Below are 19,796 nucleotides of genomic sequence, written 5' to 3'. Positions count from 1 at the left end.
TCCAAGTTGGCCCATCTCTAGAGCCCACCTTGCTCCCCCTGGATCCCGTGCTGACATGAGGTCTGCAGGAGCCCTGAGCCTAGGGGACCTGGTGACCAGTTGCAGGTGCAGGGCCTGTGAGTGCGTCTGTCTGACTGTGACTTACCTCCACCTCAGAGAATGTGCAGGGCAGACTCTCAAGTCATTTTACAGATGCAGAAACTGAGACCAGAAAGGGGAAGTAACTTGCCAAACAGCACAGGGCCCCAAACCCAGACTTTCTGCCCCTGTTTAAGGCCAGCAACAACTTCCAGAAATATAAACCCGACTCAGTGACCTTTAGTGAGCCCTGACCCAGGGCCACGCTGTGCCTGGTGCTCTCTTTAGCTAACCAGCACACTGATTGGGGCGGTGGGGGGCGTCACTGTGGCCCCTGTGTACCGAAGAGGAAGATAGCTCCAGCTCAAGGGCACTTTCTTAACTACTCCCTGCAGGGCTCCCCAGAGAGAGGAAAAGAGTCCCCAGGAAGGTGGGGGGCGGGGATGGGAGAGGTGTGTGACGCTGACCAGGCCCCTAAGCAGCTCTCACAAGACTAGCAACTGACCTTCCCAGAACTTGTCTGCAAGGAGATCCCTGCAACCCTAAGGAGCATCAATCTGCCCCCTGGGGAATGCCCTGACTCCTACCCCACTCCCAGTGAATCATGTCTGTAGAAGACAAGGGCAACAGGGCTCACCCTCCCCAGGCTTAAGGGGTCAGCAGTCCCAAGGTTCTTGGGTCCAAGCTAACAGAGGGCCCTAGGAGAGTCATGGGGCTGGGCATAGGTGGGGAAGGGGATGGCCCAACTAGGAACATTACTCATCATGTGGATTATGGGAGATGGGTAGGAGTCCCCCAGAGGCACAGGTTCAGGCCATGAAAGGGTCCAAGTGGGGGGTTTGGAGTCAGGGTTCCTCTCCCACTCTGCAGCCTCCAGCTAGGTGACCTCAGACCTTGATCTTGCTGAGCCCATTCCCTGATCTGTGAAATGCCCACCATGACAGCCCCACCCCCACCAGGGTCCTAGAGAGGCTATATGTGAGGTTCTCAGTGCGGGGCCAGCATGCACAGGCGCTCAATAAGTGAGAGCTGTGTTGTTATTTTTACTGTCAGCATCAGCCAACACGAGAATGAGTGTCAAGGACAGCTCAAGCCAGGAGTGCTGGGTAATCCAGGTTGCAGCCCCAGTTCTGCCACTGTTTGCCTTTGAGCCAATCCCTCATGCCTCAGTTTCCCCGGCCTGAAACAGAACATTCCCTGCCCTGTCCTCGTACCTGCAGGAACACGGGGAGGTGAGCACACGGTAGGGTTCTGAAGGCTACAACGAGGGCAGCACTCAGCTGTCCTTTTCTGGCCACAGGAATAACCCACCACTACTTCCTGTCAACCTTTCCTCCTACCTCCCTGGCCCCCCAGACCTGCCTGCTCTATATCAGCACTTCTTCAAACTCCCACAGTCCCAATAGCCCTTCCACAGGTGTATACTAAGCCCCTCACCACCCTGCAAAGGCCACGTTTGCCACCTGGAAGTCCCTGCTTGAGTCTAACTTGTGGCCTTGCTACCTGTTGGGGGTTAGGGGATAGAAGAAGTCTTGGAACCATGGCTGGCTCTCTGTTTCCACCCATACTGTGAAGCCCCCAGAAATGTCCACCCAAGGACCCCGGGTTCCTCTGCCCCGGGTCCAATCTATTCCCAACCCTCCCCCTCTCTGTGGCCCCAAGCCCAGCCTCTCCACTCCCACACCCCAGCACTGTCATCTAAGAACAGTCCTAGAGAAGGATAAATCCAAGACATTCTAATCAAGGAGTCCTCATTGTGGGGTACTACTCCCAGAAAAATGCCAGCTTTGGTGGAGCAGACAGGTGGAGGGGAGGGCTGGACTCACCTGGAGATCCAACTGTTACATGGTGAGAACCACAGCCCACCACCTACTTCAGCTCTTGCAGTTTTAAGACACAGAGATAAGGGTCATACCCATTTTACAGGTGGCAAAAGTGAGGTCAGAGAGGTTGACACACTGGGCCATGATTTACACAGCAGGCAGTAATCAAGCTCCAAGTAACCAAGCCAGGTGTGGAGCCCAGGCCTGTCCAACTCCAGAGTCAATGGCTCAGGAGACATCCAGTCCTCCTGACTGGCCACTGCTGTTTGTTTTCTTCAGGATGCCTAGGCCCCTCTCTTCTCCCCGATCACTGTCCAGGCCTTTATGGTGGAGACCTATGTGGCCAGGAGATGGGAGCCAACATGGGCCCGAGTTCACCTGCCCCTTGACCTCTGCTAGGCTGTCTCAATCCTGTGGGCCCAGAATGATCTGCAGTTTGAGTGTTAGGTGACTGTGTCCAAAGCCCTCAATGACCATGAAGCCACCCCCATCAGACTCAATTCTCTCATCTGAAAAATGATGTACTTTTCAGTGTATGAAAAATGGGTATACCCCCAGTTCTGCTCACTCCAGGGAAGGCAGGCACCGGCCCCAACAGGCAGCAGAAACATAGAGGCTCCCTGAGGGCATCCCTCTAATGCAGCAGCCCAGCCCTTCCTTGTACTCAGGCCAACTCTGTATCCATTTTGCAGGCCAGGGACTAAGAACCAGGGGCTAACTCCGAATTCTAAGTCTCAGGGTGCTGGCTGCAGGGCAGGAGGGGATGACGAGGGGCTTGGGAACCAAGAGGACAGAGGAAAACGGGTGCCAGGGTGAGCAGGGAGTGTGAGCTGACAGACTCCTGAGGCACAGCCCCCTAGATCAAGGGAGTCTCGTTCCTCCCCAGTCTCTGGCACCCCCAATCTCCCAAGGACCCAGCTCCCTGAGTGGGGGGAGCAGCTGGCCACTTGGCGCTCCCAGGAAAATCAATTCTCCATGGCTTTCCTTCTCCAGCCTTTCCTCTTCCTAGCTCCTCTGCATCCCTCCCCCATCGACCCCCAACAGGCTCTGCCTGGACCAGAGATCCCCATACTGGAGGGCAAGTGGGTTTAACACTTCCACACCTGAGACTTGGGCCTCCTCCCCCAGAGAGCCAGCCTGAGGGGTGGGAAAATGCCTCCCTTCCCGTGCCCACCTTGTAGAATTCAGCTGACTCTACATGGCCGAGGGCTGGGCCTCTTTTGTGTGTACAGGGGCCTTTGAGTGAATGGAGCCTCAACTACGCTGAGAGCGCACATGTGCGTGCCAGGCTTGGTGCCGTCAGCGCCCCTGGCCCAACTCTCCGCACCATCTGGGTGAGCTGTGGCCGGAGGACGATGGCCTGAGGCCGTGACAGGATGGAGCAGACACACAACTGCCTTATTGGAGCCGTGTCCCAGGGGCCCAGCACGCCCACGTGTGACTCTGTTTACCCATTCACCTCTGCGTGTACCAGTGTGCGTGTGCGCCAGAGGCTGGGGCCATGAGTGTGACAGAGAGCGTGCTTCTGGAGTGTGCACAGTGAATGTGACTGGGCCGTGCCCGTGGGGGTCAGCCGTGTGTGCTGGGTCGTGTGGAACGACGTGTGCTGAGTGACCGTCTGTCCCAAGCGTGTGCCCCCGGGGGTGCCGTGTGGGGCGTGCGTGAGTACGCGCTGCCTGCCAGGCCGCAGGGCCTCGTGGGGCTGCTGGGGACCGGGTGACTCACGTCTCCTGAGCTCATCCTGCCGCCAGCCCGCCTAGCTCACCCTGCTCTGCTGGGCTCATGGCCGCCAGCGCAAAGGAGGGGGTGGGGGGAGGCTCGGGCAGACGCGGCAGGGAGGCCAGCTTGATAAATAACCTGCTGCTTCCCCAGGCCTCTGAGAAGGGGAGGCTGCATCATGGGGAGAAGGGGAGAAGCGGGGGGGAGGCAGCCCTGGCCCCCACAGCCCAGGCTACGGCTCCGGTTCCTGTTTCATCGAAACCTGAGCTGGGAAAAGCCTATCGGGTCATCTTGCTGTCCTGCCGGCCGCCAGGCCCAGGCAAGCTGCCCCTCAGGGGACAAGCCCGCAGCCTGGCCGCCCAGCCGGTGGGTGGGTGGGTGGGGGGAGGATATTTCTGTCCAGACTAAATGCAGCTCTAGGCCTCTGTCTGCCCCCCCCACCAACAGCTGCTCCCAGGGGCCCCCTGGCTCTGCAGGACTGACTAAATATAGCCCCCCACCCTAGCAACCCCCAATGTTCACCTCTTCCCATTGACCCCACCCTCATGAGGGTAGGGAGAAAGCCAGGGAGCCCACTGTGTGACCCTGGGCCAGTGTATGCCCCTCTCTGGGCTCTCAGCTAGGAAACATCAAGTATTACTCAGCTCTAGGCCCTGACCTGCCTGAAAGGAACTATCGGAGAGAAGACAAAGGTGACTAAATTGGGGTCTTTGTCCAGGGAGGTAGGGGCTGAGGTCCCCTCCTTCAAAATGACTCCAGCCTGCTTCGGCAAAAGAATGCCTGGGGGAGCCCTCCCCAGCACCCCAAGTACCTTTAGGCTTATAAACATGGCCCCCTTCACCCTGCCTATTCCTTGCCCAGGCTGGGCAATACCAGGCTCCTCCGACCTGCCTCAGCCGGACCCTGGCCAGGAAACAAGTCGTGCCAGGCTTGGGGTGGGGGGAGATGCAGGAGCGTGACAGCTGCTATTTCCTGCAGGCCACAGTTGGGCACAACCCGGATTCCTGCCTGGCTCCACACTCCACCAGACAGCCTCTCCCAGGCTCCGGCCCTCAACAGGGCACCCCTTCCCCAGTGTCAGCACTATCATCAGCCAGGGTCCCGGTCCCACTCCTCCCACTCTACTGATACAGGCAGGAAGAAGGTGCCGGATGCACCTTCTGGCCTGGGCTGGGGAGAATGGTGGTCTCTCCAGGGTTCAACAGGCGGGGGAAGCAGCCCCAGCTTCCCTCCTCCTGCCTGCCTGCCCACCCGGCTGCTTCCCCCAGCCCCACACGCACCAAATTCCCCACATGCCTGTCTGTCTCTGACAGCTCGCGCAAATACTTGGCTGCGCGGGCACCCGCTGTTCTGAGCCCGCTGCGCCTCCTCCCCTGCCTTCCCCCGGGGGCTCTGCAGACGCAGCCAGGGATGGGAGGGGGGCCAGAGCCAAGAAGCTTGGTGGGCAGTAGGGGGAGTGAAGGCGGGAGGAACCAGTCTCAATTCCGAAGCACCAGCCCCGGCCCCCAGGCCTGGGGGAACTGAGGGACTTGGGAGGCCACCATGAGCCAGCCCTGGTTGGGCGGCAGCTGCTGACGCCCCCGCTGCCCCCCGGAACCTCCCAGGAGGACCTTCCGGAGGCCTCCCACTCGCCTCAGCCGATGAAACAGCATCTGCCGCTCCTGCGGTGGCAGCTCAGGACAGGGCGGAGGGCACCGTGAGGCCCCTGGGGAAGGCTTTGAAATCTGGACTATGGCCCGGCCCCTCCTGGCAGCCCGGCCCGCCACCACAGGCCCAGCCCCAGAGCGTGGGGGGCTGTGTTCCAGCCCTCCTGCAGTGTGAGGGGCACACCTGCCCAGCTGCCAGGCCTGGGACGTCTCCATCCGACTGGCTGGGGGCCTTGTTTGCCCCAACTATCCTCCTTCCTGCTTGCCTCACCTCCCTCCCAGGGGACCAGTGGAGGAAACACTTCCTGAGAACAGCTGGGATTTTCCGCTGGACATTGCGCCTCGCTGGCCAGCCCCTTATCTCCCCCCACTGGCACCACCCTCATTCCTTCTCCCAGAGTCACCCCTTTAGCTAAATTATACTCCCACCCCGCAACCAAGGACACCCCTCCTCTCCCCACTACTTGCCTCAGGATCCCTAGTACCCAGCACATATCCAGGCACAGAGCAGACAATGAATGAATGACCTCATGGAATGACACGCTCCATTTTGCAGATGGGTATATCGAGGCCAGGAGAGAGCCCAGTGAGCTAGGTCTCCCATCCAGGGTTCTTCCTGAAGGAGACTCTGTCTGCAGGGCCCTTCTCTATCATTTCCCACCCACCACACTTTCTGCCCCAGGAGCCCATTCAGCCTCCCAGGCTACTGGAGGCATCAGAGCGACTCCAAGCAGAACTTCTCAGTGCTCTGGGTCCAAACGCCCAGCTGGCTATTCAGTACTACTCGCCCAACTCTCCCACAGCGTAAGGGTGGTCTTAAAAAGAATCCCAACTGTATTGTCCTTGTGACGCTAGACTGTGGGGTAAAGCCTCCTCTCCCCATTGCACAGATGGGGCTGCTGAGGCCCCCAGGGGAGGGGGAGCCGCAGGCGGCCGTGAATCAGAGGGGGAGCTGGGAAGCCGCCCGGCCCTGCCGGCTGTCGCTGGAAGCAACAGCCTGCATTTCCTCCTCACACTGGTGCCTCGGGGAAGCGTGGGCAGCGGGCAGGCAGGCACTGCCGTGAGGACCCCTCCTGTGCCTGCAGGCCAGCCGCATCCCCTTGCTGCCTGACTGGGCCCACACAGCCCACTCCCCAAGCCGGCTTCATCTACAAAGAGGGGTAGACCAGAGGCAGGACTGGGTTTCTGTCTAAGGTATGAACTCATGTCACTTGAGGGCACCACAGGGAAGCCCCTCCCCTCAGATCCTCAATGTTCCTAGCATCAAACAAGATTGAAACATGACCATTCACGCATCCTTCCAGCAGTAAAGCCCATGGCTCTGTGATTCTAGAATCCCAACACGACAAGAATCCTGACAAGAATCCCTCAGCTCCAAGCATTCTATGATTCTAGACTCCTGTGCCTTAAAATTCTAGGCCACCAAGAATGGACGCTGCCTGGAAGAAAGGGGGCCAAGCCCACTCCTACCTGCTGCTATGTGCCCAGCTAACCAATTTCCTATCTAGCTTTGGGGGAGGCGAGTCTGGCAGGAGAGGGGCTGGGCTCTTCTATCAGGGTCAACAGGACCCGGACGTGAGGCTGCGGGGCGGGCGTGGGGGGTTATAAGCCTGGGGATACAGCTGGTCTAGTCCTGGAGGACAGGCCACCGCCTCGTGGCACACACAGCCACTGACGCTGCAGCTGTCAGGAAGCCCAGCCCGCGCCAGAGCAAAAGTGGGTGGGTAGGAGTTTGTGAGCCTGCACCCTTACCCTGTAGCTCAGAGGGAGGACGGGCGTCAGGTCAGGGCTGGTCTCCCTGCTTCTCAGGTTCCAAGCCAAGCTCCACGCTTCATCTTCCTGTCTTCACCACCCACTGCTTCCTCCTTCCCACCACAGTCCCCTCACCTCTCAGGCTCCCAGACCAGCTGGCAGCCAGCCAGGGCAAGGTTCCCAAGCCCATTTGATTGATGGAATAACTGAGGTCCAGGGAGAAGACATGACCTGCCCCAAGGGCTCAGCCTCAGCAGCCTACTGGTCTCTGGCTGCATCTCTCAGCCCTGCCCCCCAAGCTCACTTTCCAGAATCCTCTACAGGGCCAGTGGGTCTCCACAGCCAATCTGTGGATCTCTCTGATCACCAGCATAAGCACATCCCCCATTCTGGTGTCCCTTGAGAACACTCAATTCCACAGCCAATCACCTGGTCATTCATTAATTCATTCTTTCATTCACCCAACTAGCCAATCAGCCCATCTTCCCACCAGATGCCAGGCCCCTTGCCAGGAGTCTGGGGGCCTCGAGAAGGAAAGAGAGCACGGCCTGTATTCAGCAGGCATTTACAGAGTGCCTGCTGTGACCAGGCAGTGTGGACCACCACACTGGACCATAGAGACCAACCCTGGCTGTCCTCTTGGTGTTTATAGCCAGTCAAGGGCTCAGCCAGGACCCAATCCCACTCGTCAGTGGCAAGTTCTGAGGCAAGTCACAAACTGTCCAGCCTCAGTTTCCTCATTTGTATATGGGAATGCTAACAGCACCCAAATCACTGGCCTACTGTGAGCATTAAAGGAAGTGAAGGCTAGAAAGCTGCTCACACAGTGCCTGCCCACAGGAAGGGCTTAGGATGGGTTAGCCATTGTCATCACCATTGTTATGACCTATTATGATCATTACAGTAATAACTGGGGGACAGCAGTTGATTAGAGCAGCAGCTAAAGCTCTTCAAACACTTAGCTGGTGCCAGGCACTGGGGGTACAGGAAGCAATCACTGCCACATCCCATTGCAAGGCTGGCAAGGAGCGGGCTCAGTAAATCCCATAAGCATCTGATGAATGAGGGACTCAATGACAAGAGGCATGGCCCTGCCTCCAAGGAAGGTACACTCCATCATGTGTTCATGTGTGCTGCACATGTATGTGCAAGAACTTAATCATGCATGTGAACGCGTCTATGTGGGAAACCTGGGAGGTCCGGCAGGTTATGTGGGAAGCGGGGTAGCAGTGAACAGAACGCAGTTGCTGACGCCGGCTCAGGCCCCCCACCCTACCCTACCCAACCCCTGCCAGTGATCATAGCAGAGCCGAGGGGATCATGGCAAAAGCAAGGACCAGGCCCGGTAGGGAGAGGCCCGGAAAGATGCTTTGCATAGTTCTGACCACCAGATTACAGGCCTAGGCTAGGCCCCTAGGTGGAGGTGTGGAGGCTGCCAGGTGCTGTCCCACACGAATCAGGCCCCAGCGCCCGCACTTCATGCCTGTCCTGGCAGGGCACATGAGGGTTCCTGCTGGCAGACGGGGCAAGTCCGAGGAGGTCAAGGGAGGTCATGGGGAAGAGAGGGAACAGCGGGCCCAAGGGCCATGTGGGGTCTGCTGGACAGGGGAGGGTGGGTACAGGGCTCCCCCGGGGCCACCGGGCAGGCCTGGCTCTGCCCTGCTGGGGCCAGCAGCTGGAGGGAAGTAAATATAGCGCGGGGCGTCCCGGCCACATTCCTGGGAGGCCAGTACGGCCCGCCTGCCCGCTGCTCTAGGCAGAGCGCAGCAGCCAGGGCCCAGAACTGCCACTGCCCTCTTCCCAAACAAACAGAAAAATAAATAAAACCAGCTCTCATGGCCAGCACAGCTGGGGGGAGGGGGCAGGAAGGGGTGGACCCAGGAGGGGGGGCAGACAGGCGCACCAGTTGCTGCGGTTTCTGTTCTGCTGGGAAGGAGAAGGCCAACAAAAGAGGAAAATGGAGGGAAAGGGCAGGGAGATAGTCAGAGACGGGAGAGGAGGGGAGAGAATGCGCAGGAGAGATGGAGGGTGTGACAGGCAGAGGTGCCAGCGAGGCAGGTCAGGAGGGACAGGGATGATGTCAGGGCTGGTTGGGGGAAGGCAGAGGCAGCCTTGGGGTCAGTAATTCAGCAATCCAGCGACACGGATGCCCCTGGGTGGGGGGCAGCAGGCAGACAAAGGGGGCCTGTGCGCTGGGGCAGGGGGCCGGCTCCAAAGGCCATGAAATATTAAAGACCCTAGGCCAATGAGTGACAGAGGTCATAGAAATAAGGAGACTAGCAGGGAGATACAGGGACCCTGAAGCAGACCCCCTCCCAAACCCGTGTCTGTCGCCCTCCATCACCTCCTGAGCAGAGCAAGTCTCCCCCAGCTCTCCTCCTGCTGTGGCTGCTTTCTGTCTTTCCATCCAGACGGAGGACAGGCAGAGGGTGGGAGGGGCCGTAGGGATTAGTGATGGCAGGGGACCTTTGCGGTTCCCTCTTCCCTCTGGCTGATCTGCACGCAGCCGGCCTTCCAGAGCTGCCAGCCACCCTAGTAAGAGGGCCAGGAGGCCTGTCAGCACAGCCGCTGCCACAGGCGCCTCCTGGGGAAGAAGGGGGTAGACATCCAGCTTCCCCTTTACAGAAAAAAAATCAGCCAAGCCACCACTTTCCACAGAGACAAGCAGGAGGGAAGGCCATGCCTCACAGCTCAGCTGAGCCAGCGAGTAAACGGGCAAGCAAGCCAGCAGGTAGCCTTCCTACCCACCCAGGTCCCATTATCAGCCTCATGACCTTGGCCAGTCCCCTTGTCCCTGAGCCTGTGTCTTCACCAGCCCCACCCCACCCAGGCTTGGTGTGAGGAAAGAAATAAGAGAACAAGTAATACTTTGAAAACCTGCAGGGGCAGCTGGGGCCAAGCAACTGCATGCAGATAATCCTGTGAGGTCAGACCCATTATCGGTCCCATTTTACAGATGGGGAAGAGAAATCCGGAGAGGCAAAGTGATGTACCCAAGGTCATACACCTGGTAATTAGCAGAATGGAGACAGAAATGCTAACCATGAGCCACGTGTTCTGTCTTCCTTTTCACTGGGGGATATGAAGTCCTCATCACCATAAAAGCCAACTTTTATTGAATGCTGACTGTGGGTTAGCCACTGGTGCTGGGCACTGCACAGCCATCCCTGTGTTAATCTGAAAAAAGCCTTGTGAGGCAGGCACTCTTATTATCCCGTTTCAGGGATAAGGAAACTGAGGATCATAGAAAGAACACATACGGACCAAAGGTCATATATCCAGCGAGGCAGTGACATGGCCAGGATTTGGAGTCAGGTCTGACTCCTGAGTCAGTGGTCAAATACACTTGCCCAGGCAAGGTCAAGGCAGGAGGTTAGGAGGACCCAGTAGAGGGGAGCCCAGTGATCCTATTGGTGCCTGGAACAGCCAACAGGAAAAGGTTAAAAACAAGGTCACAACTGCTATGCCAGGGGTCGTCAGCAACTGCTCTGGGAACAGGAGATGGGCAGAGCCTGTGGGGACCCACAGTGAGGGCACTGCCTAGGGGCCTGGCCAAAGTGATCTGCCTGGTCTGGGTCTGCCTACCCAGAGCTCATGTACCAGATTACACAAGCCCCTTCCCCTAGCATGGGGATACTGAGGCTGGTCCAAAAAGCCCTGTCCTGTTGGTCCCCAGGGCTGCAACAAGCACCCCAGGGCCAGTGTGTCAGGAACTAATCACCCCCACCTCCAGAGCCCTCAGTGCTGGCAGAAGAGGGGGCAAGATCCCCTCCCTCCCTCCCAGGCCCTGTGAGCCCAGAGGGAGGCCAGCATCAGAGGCAGGAAATGAAGAAGAATTTGCGATCTAATTGAGCTGGCGGGGGATTAGGCGGCAGAATGCAATTACAGGGGCTGGAGCAGGGCCAGGGGCACTGACACCCCGAGATGTGGCCTGGCCCAGGTGACTGGGCCTAGCCAGTCTCTGGCCAGAGACACCCTATGGGGGGTGGGTGGGCAGGGAGGGGGAGACAGGTGGGCAAAGATTGGGGCCAGACCGCTCTTCAGCACACACAGGACTACAGGGTTCCAGCTCCATGAAACACCCAGAAACAAGAAGTTTTCCTGAGAATTCTCCCCCAGGGAACAGTCCTGTGGACTCTCCCATGGGGAGCAGAAAGATAGGAACACGCGCTCTCACAGACTCCACTCATGCATGTACACACACGTGTTCATGCTCCCAGGAAAGCCCTGCAGATCCATGTTCACTTGCAGGGGGACAGACTCCCAACCTGCAGACACACAGCAATGGTCCTTTGCTGCCAATGGCTCCACCAAAGGGGGGAAAAACACAAAACAAAACAGAAAAATAAACCCATGACCTTAAAATCCTTTTATTCCCATAATCACAGGCTGCCATCGCCGTGGATACGTGCTGTCACCCCGGCCCCAGCCTGTCTCCCTCCATGGCTTCCAAAACTCCCAGCAGGCAGGCAGATGGGGAGGCTGCCCAGTTACTGCCAGGGAGGGCAGGGGAGGGGAAAGACTGGGTGGGAGAGGTTCAACATTACATACACTCACACACTCAGGGCCTCAATCAGGGAGAGAGAGACAGAAAGAGAAAGGAACATAGACACCAGCCACCAAAGACAGACATAGACCATTGTCAGCACAGCTCAGATATGCCACTCCCAGAGTCACACACACTTTCTCAATTCAGATACACCACTCAGGGAGCGAGACACTCCGCTATTCACAAGCATATATAAAACACACAGATATACACAAATTATGAACACACCCTCTCCAAAATTCTAAGCACACAGAACTCAGAATATACACATTCCTAGATTTACAGGGACAAATCCAACTTTCAGATACAGGCTCTCAGGTTCACAAACACACAGGTATATGCGATGCATACACAAACAACTACTAGATCCATAGACACATGTCCTGATTCACAAATATACACATGCTCAGACTCCTACATCCCAAGACAGACAGACACGCATTCAACACCCAGAGTCACAGATAAACACGTCTTGAGTCATTAGCACACACACCACCCAGATTCCCACATCTCATACCAACAGACTAGACCCACACAGCCTCATCCAGCAGCTGACACTGCCTTTGACTTTAGGGGGCAGGTGGAATGGTTGGAGATTCCTGGGTCTTTGAGGGGGCAGTCCTTTCTTATTGCCCGCAGCCTGGGAGGTGGGCTCAGAGTTGGGGGGAATAAAGGGGGAAGTAAGAGAAAGCAAAAAAAACTTGAGTGGGATATTCTTGTTGGGCAGTAGTGCGTGAGTAACTGGGGAGGCTTTTTGTGGTCTGGTGAGTTCCAGCTATGAGCGAGAGTTTAACTATTAATACACTTAATCAAGGGCACTTCACACACACGCACACCCATACAACCACACACACAGGCTACGATGGGACCAGGTGGTGGGGGGTAAGAGAGGTAGAGCCCCAGGAAAAAAATGGGAAAGCCCCATTCAGGGCCCCAGGGGGTAGGGAAAGAGGGTGGAGTTTCTACCCTGGGCCTGCCTCCAGAGCAGGGGCAGAGTCAGTGATTCATTTCTGCACTCCCAGAAGGGTGGGGCTTGACACACAGTAGGTGCTCAAAAAATACACACTGGACCAATGAATGAATAAGTAAATTATATATAAAGAGTGGGCAATAATAATAACAACAGTAATAATAAGTGAGCCCCACCCCATCCTTGGTCAATTAAGGCATGCTTCAGAACACCGTGCTTGGGGAGCTAGTTCTGACTTCATGGTCACCCGACCAGAGGCTCTAAGAAAGTAGGCCTGGGTCTGGCTCATCAGTATCCCACCATTCTTCCACCCTATCAGGCATCCTGGAAAGTCAGCTGACTTCAGCCCAGCCTACACCCCTCCCTCCCAGAGAGACCCCCATCTCCATTCCACTCTCCCATGAATAACTAGATGAGGTCCTAAAGAAGGTGGGGTATTTAATTCCCAGAGACTTGATCCTTTATCCAGATGCAACCCTGCCCCCCACACTCCCATAAGCCTGAGCTTCACATCTGCCAAATGGGTAGAAGGTAGGCAAGAAGCTGGAAAGAGGCAGCAAGAGTTGGGGGCCGCAGTAGGAACCCATAGAACACAGGTTTGAGCTGGCCTGGGCCCTGGATGCAGAATCCTCCCCTCCCCTTCCCTTCCCCCACCCAGCCCAGCCCTGCCGGGTGGACATTCCAGGCCTCACGTGATAAAGACGAGGCCGCTGGCCCACGGGTAAGTCAACAGGCTCTGTCGGGGGAGAGATAGGAGGCCCTGGCCAGGGTCACCTGCTGAGCCGGGAAAACAGCCGGGCCCAAATACACACATAAATAAGGCGCCAACGGACAGCCAGTCAGCCAAGGGTCTGTCTTCTGCAGAGGAACCTCTGCCCCCACCTTGGAAAGGGAGGTGGCATGGGAGAGGGAGGTGCAAAGCTAGCTCTTGCTTCCCTGGGAGAGCCCCCAGGTCCTGCCAGGATTGGAGGTGGGCATGTGGGAGCGGTGGGCTTCTACCGAGACCCCCAGGGCTGACTGAAAACTCAGAGGCCAACCTCCCTCAGCTGTTCCCACCCCTTCCCAGGGCAAAAATCACCCCCTCTCCCTCCTCCCCAAGGAGAGAGGACAATTTCCGTTCTGGGAAGGGGGTGACAGCTGCAGAGCGGGCCACTACCCGCTCACCCCGCCCCAAGCTCTTGCTTGAGTCTCATCCAGAGAAACTGCTAAATCAACACTACGCAGTAGTAGGTAGCGCTGGCCTCAGTCTCCCCGCATCGCTCTCAAAAAGGGGTTTGGGAGGAGGCTTCGGGTTCCTGGGTTTCCTAAGACGGTTGGCACCTAGGGTACGAGGGTCTTTCGGGAGGGGGATCAGGGCAAGCTTAGGCCAGCACGCCCCCTAAAAACATCTAATTTAAATGCTCTCAGTTACACGGACAGCCATCCCCCGGCCCCCCCGCCTCCCGCCCCCGCGGGCCGGGGCAGCTGAGGTGGCGCCGGGCGTTCAAATAGCGCTCCAAACAAGTCCGCAGCGACCGCGCACGCAGCCCCCGCCAGGCGGCCCCAGCGGAAAACTTGAAAGGGACTCTGTTTGCCGGCCGCCCTGGGGCGGCTCCGGCGGGGGCGAGGGCCGAACCAACGTACACGCCCCCTCCTCAGCGCTTCCTGCGCAAACGCGGAGAGGCGGGGGGGCCGGGCCCACCACAAAACCTAGGACTCCGAACAGCGCCCGCGGCGCAGGCTAAGGCGGAGGTCAAGAGGCTGGCTCGCCAGAACCCCCCCCTCAGCCCCTTCTATCCGAAGACGCGACTCTCAGACCACCCAGGGCCCAGTAGGGCGCGGCTGCCAACCCTTCAGACCCCCGTCGCAGGATACAAGAGGAGGGAGCAAGTCTTCCCGGATGAGTGCCTACAGAACCCCCCAAATCTGCAAGGTTCCTCCTTGCAGCCCGTGTCACCAGCCCAACTCCGCGCACCCCTTCCGATTCCTGAAGGGGGGGGAGACCAAAAAGCGATCTTGCTCCCTCATTGGGTGCTTCAGCTCTTCTGACAGGTCCCGGAGGCGGCCCCCCATTTAAAAACTGGGGTCACTCACTTTCTGTTGATCCTACAAATAAACAAAGCCAGGCGCACCCCGCGCTCCCCGCCGGAAAGCAGCCCATTACGGGCGAGGACAACTTCCCCCAGCAAGAAAATTAACACATTCTTCTCGCGGCGGTTCGGCCCCCCGCTCTGGGGAAGAAGAGAGGAGGGGGCTCGGGGCCAAACTTCACGGGTAAATTTGGGGCCAGAGCAACGAAGCAGGCGCCTGGGACACCCGCCTCCCACAGCTCCGCAGCTAGAGGAACACCCCCATTCTCCCTCCCTGGCTTTGCATGCTGCTTGGCCACGCGGGGCTCAGGAGACAGCCTGAAAGACTCCTTAAGGCTAGGGAGGAAGGGAGAAAGAGGCCGCGGAGAGCAGTGGTGGTCGGGGGTGATACTTTGACGGAAAAAAAAAAAAAGGTCAAACTTGGTCAGCCCGCCAGGCACCCCGCGGGCAGCGGGGGCGAGGAGCCTCAGGGGAAATGTAGAAGTGGCCACCGCCCCCTCCAAGTGGAGGGGGAGACTCAGCCACGCGTCGTCCTGGGCGTTAGAGCAGTAATGCCCCCAAAACACAGGGCTGCGAATGGGGTCTGTTGGGGGGAGTGCGCGCCGGAGATCTCCAATCAGCCGCCCCCGCAGGCGGAGCGCCCGCCCAACACCGAGAGGTGAGGACACGGGCTCCCGCCGCCCCTGTGCCCTCAAGCGCGAGTACTTGGGGAGGGGACCGTACCCCTCAGGGAGAGCCCCGACCCCAATCCATGGCGCCCAAGCCGCCGTCCCCGACCCTAAAACCCCTCTTTTTGTCTGAACTCAGTGATCTGCGACCGAGCTGACTGCGGCTTGGGGAGGCTTGAGTATAGAAGAGGCCATCGAGCAATCACCGGAGCTAGGGATCCCAGCCTCCGGGGCTCCGAGGCTCAGACTACGGGCGCCCCCCGCCACACCCAAACACGGACCCCTCTTTTCCCGTCCCTGGCTCTCCGCACCTGAACTTCGGGGGAGCCCGCGCCGCCAAACTTTCCGCAGACTTGCAGCGAACTCCGGCCCCGGCCGCGCACCGGGCCCCGGGGGAGGAGAGGGAGGTAGGCGGGGAAGGGGAGGGGGCCGGCCTCCGGGGGGGGTCGGGGGAGGGCCGTGGCCCGACACCTACCGGCTCTCAGAGTCGTCCAAGCCGCCACTGCCGCCGCCGCCGCCGCGAGGCCGAGGGGGAGGGGAGGGGCGGGGAGCTGCGCTCCGCTCTGGGCACCGCCGCCGCGGTGCGCTCCGCTCCAGCCGCGCCGCCCGCCGTGCCCGGGTCCGGAGCCGGAGTCACGCCGCCGCGGCTGGTCGGAGGCGGGGAGGGGGGGGAGCCTGCAGCACCTGCCCCTCCTCCCCCTCCCCGCGGCCCAAATTAAAAAACAACAAAAAGCAACTAATCACCCCCAAGCGTAGCGCTGAGCGGCTGGCGGAGGGCGCAGCGTGAGGCGCCCGGACTCAGCAGGCAACGCGCATGGCTGGGCGCTGGGCTGGGCAGGGCAGGGACGCGGGGCCCGGCTTCGGGGAACAAGGTTCGGCCGCTCTTCTCTCTCGGCTCGGGCGCCTGCTCTCGCCGCCGCCACCGCCTCTGCTGCCGCCTCTACATCCCCGCTCAGGCTCCGCCGCCTCTGCCACCGCCGCCGCCGCCGCGCGCCCGCCCGGGCAGGAGCTCTGAACGCTGCCCGGGGGCTGCCGGCAAAACCCGGACCGGACTCAACGCTCCCTCCTCCTTCCTCCCCCCCCCCCCCCCCCCCCCGCCAACCTCGGCTCCCCTCCCTCCTCCCTCCGCCTCCCTCCCGACGCAGCTCTGGCCACTTGGACGCCGCAGGCTCTGAGGCCGGAGCCGCAGCCACTGCGCCTCAAGCTCCCCGCGCTCTGACGAGGTCGGCCCAGGCTGAGCTCCCCAGCGCGCCCCGTCTTCACCTCTTTTTCTGCAACTTTACAAAAAATAAGAGGACCTCTCCCGTTCTGTGAGGAGTGCATGGGCTTGGAGACGCACCTTATGGGGAAATCCGCCATCTCTCTGATCCCTCTCTCCAGCCGGCCGCGAAGCTACAAGGACCAGTAGGAAGGGTTTGGCCGCGCCCCTCAGCTCAGGTGCGCGTAGGGCCGAGAACTCATAGCCGAGCACTCTTGGAGCTAGACGCGTGTTCAAAGATTGCACCCTTCCCAGAGTGCATTCCCGTACTCGGTGGGCTCTAGTTACCCGGGAGAAAGGGGGTGGAGGTTCCTGTCCCCATTACACAGATGAGGAAACTGATCCAAGAAAGGACATTTTGTTACCTACGCTGGCCCCAACGGAAACCCTGAGTCCTGGAGCTAAAGCGACTACATTGTGGTGCCCTGAGACCGTGGCCTGTGAACTCTGAGCCCGAAACAGTGCCTAGCACAGAGAAACGCTCAATAGACACTGGTTGAAAGAGAGAACAAAAGCCCAGCGGGTACAGATTTGGGCCCGCATAGCCTCGCCGTCATTCAGTGCCCCCTCCATCTGCCCAGCTTGGGCTAATCCTAAAGCTGCAGATGTCGTCTTCTCACCACTTCAGGGACCCACAGAGCGAGCCCCAGGCTCACTCGTATAATCCCAAAGTGGAAAGTTTCTTCAATTCTGTGGAATTCATGGGGGTGGATTTGTGCTGCCTCCGCGAGACAGAGAAAACACAGCCCCCAGACCAGAGACCCTAACAGGAAAGGGGCAGGACGGTTTGCGAAGTCTGCCTAGGGTTAAACATTACAGCCTGAGAACGATTGGGACCCAGATAACAGGGAGTTAACTGCGGCGACCTGGTGCCTCCAGCCACTGGAGCAGTCTCAGTGGAAGAAGCAAAACTAGCTCCCACCTCGCTGTTTCCTCCTCTGTGCCGTCTGCCTCGGTGTTGGAGGGCCTGGGGCCTAGGTCTCATGGGAGCAGCCGCTGGTGCCCACCCTCCAAGCCTTCTAAATTTGGCTTTGGGACTTTGACCCTGCCAGGGGATAGGGGTGTGAGGGAGGTGTCAGAGGGCAGAGTTCATCTGGAATGTGTTGTCTCTCTACCTGTCCTGACCTCCCAGGCCACAGGGAATGACCCTCTCTTGAACACCCCCTCCCTTCCACAAAAGCTGAGAAGTGTCCTCCTTTAACTGTGTGTCAACGAATGGCTCCCTAGCCTGTCCAGCAAGCTTCCTCAAAGCCACACCAAACGTACCATGTGAGTAAAGCAAGGTACTTGCTCTGAGAACACAGTTTTAAGACAAACGAACACCTCCAGATTATCCCCCCTAAACTGCTTAAATTAAAGATAGACATTCTGGGCCCCACCCTGACTGTCAGGTACAGTATGGTGTTAGGCACTGACCATACAAGGCGAAAAGAAGCAGGGTCCCAGGCCTAGATGCTCAAGGATCTGCAAACACTTAGCCCACCACTGTCTACCTTTTCTGGGGAAGCTGAGGCCCAAACTGTGAGGTGGGACCTGTTGCCCAGGAGTCAGCAGCAGGCCTCAGAGGATTAGGACCCAAGAAATGAAACTCAGTCCTCAGGGCTTCTGAAGCCTAGGGTGAGTGCAGAATCAGGCCCTGCATACCTGAAAAAAGCTTCATGCTGAAATCCATGGGGGGTGGGGGTGATAGTAGCTCCACCTTAGGGAATTACTATTAATTACCCACTTTTTTCCCCAAGACCTCTGTCCCCTCCCCATCTCAGGAGGGCAAAGCCCAGGGAGCTGCAGGCTGCAATGGAGATGAGTCAGGTGATACCAATGGTGACTTTCTCAGGGAACGGGTGTTGGTATATGCCTGGCCTAGTTTAGAGAGTGGATCTTGGAGTCTTCCCCTTTTCCTGGAAATTAAGAAGTGGAGGGAGACCCAGATCCTCACTTATCCACCCCAGGTAGGAACCAGAGAGGAGAGTGGCAGAACTGTCCACATGGAAAATGCAACATGAACAGGAAATGCCACGTGCAAACCATCCACATAGAACTCTCTACCATAACAAGTAAGACAAGGGGGAGACACCCAGGAAGGATTGGGCGGGAGGTCTCTGGCCTTGGGAGAGACTATCCCCACCCCAGGCCCCTTCCACAAGAAGAAGTAAAGGGATCCTGGTTCACAGTCCCTCCAAAAAGGAGTATTGGAGTTTCATATTGCTATTCAATCAATCAGCTTAGAGTCAGGAAGCAAATTCCATAAGTCTCCAGTACCTGTCGGGGAGAGAAGGGCCCTGCACCCACCTACCCTGTCTTCCGGGTAGGAATGTGTCAGTCCAGTACCCTGGATCCTGCTCTCCTGGTCCTGGTTATAATATCCATAGCTGGCATTTACAAAGCCCTTACCCTGAGCAGGGCATTAAGCTAAATAGTTAAGGTAACTTATCTCATTTAATCTTTACATCAGCCCCAGTAGTAGTATTGTCCCCATTTTTCAGATGAGGAAACTGACATGAGACTGGCACCAAAGTTGTTTTCCTAACTTCAGAGATTTGCTGTCCTAGTGAGGCTTCTCACACACAGATCTGCCTGGGGTTCACCTGTTCCTCATCCTGTAGTGACTAATCAGAGCCCATAGGGCTCAGCTCAAGCCCCTTCCCCAACTTGGCCTGGCTTCCCTAACTGGTCTGTTCTTCCCTGCAATCCCTAAGCCCTGCTGACCAACACCACTCAACACTGGTGGTTCCCTCAGACACCCCAAAACTTCCCTTCAAGTATCTGTGGCTTTGCATGCACTGTTCCCTCTGCCCAGAAGGGCCTTAATCAAGCTCACCTCCTGAAGTCCTCACTGAAGCCCAAGAGCATGTATCACTCCACTGGGAACCTTCTTTGACTTCTACTCCCCACCTCAGTTTGGCTTATATCTACAGAGCCAGCACTAGCCTTTGTGCAAATTAGAAAAAGCTACCACTTTTTGGCAGATATAGGTACCCCCATGTGGCAGCAGGTCATACACTGTCTTCCAGTCTTCCTAGACCCCTTGGCCAGGTGTCTTTTTTGCAGTGCATGCACTGAACAATTGTACTCTGCGGCCTGGCTTTGGGGGCCCTCATCTGTCCCCTCCTATGGCCACAGTGACCACACTGCACAGAAATAGCTTTTATTTGCTCATTGTCTCCCTGTCCCCTCACTACTACCACGCACGAAAATTTGTTGAGGGTAAGGGAGAGTCTCCTACCTGCCCTGGGCCTGAAGCCTGGCACTAAGTACGTACCAGTA

At 58.0% G+C, this 19,796-nt stretch overlaps 1 protein-coding gene across 3 annotated transcripts in view; it reads right to left on the bottom strand.

Annotated features, from left to right (window-relative positions):
- CXXC5 (CXXC finger protein 5) overlaps positions 1 to 16,251 on the bottom strand; it is a 34,224-nt gene extending 17,973 nt beyond the window's left edge. Inside the window, exon 1 of one of the 3 annotated variants that reach the window (XM_079918916.1) lies at positions 15,750 to 16,251. The gene's annotated coding sequence lies outside the window, so the exon portion shown is untranslated. Of the gene's footprint in view, positions 1 to 15,585; positions 15,642 to 15,749 lie in introns of those variants that run through there. The other 2 variants (XM_079918917.1, XM_079918918.1) reach the window with 2 other exon arrangements.
- Positions 16,252 to 19,796: the final 3,545 nt, after the last annotated feature.

Source organism: Stenella coeruleoalba (genome assembly GCF_951394435.1).
Source record: "Stenella coeruleoalba genome assembly, chromosome: 3".
Taxonomy (NCBI): domain Eukaryota; kingdom Metazoa; phylum Chordata; class Mammalia; order Artiodactyla; family Delphinidae; genus Stenella; species Stenella coeruleoalba.
This window is presented reverse-complemented; position numbering and strand designations above follow the sequence as displayed.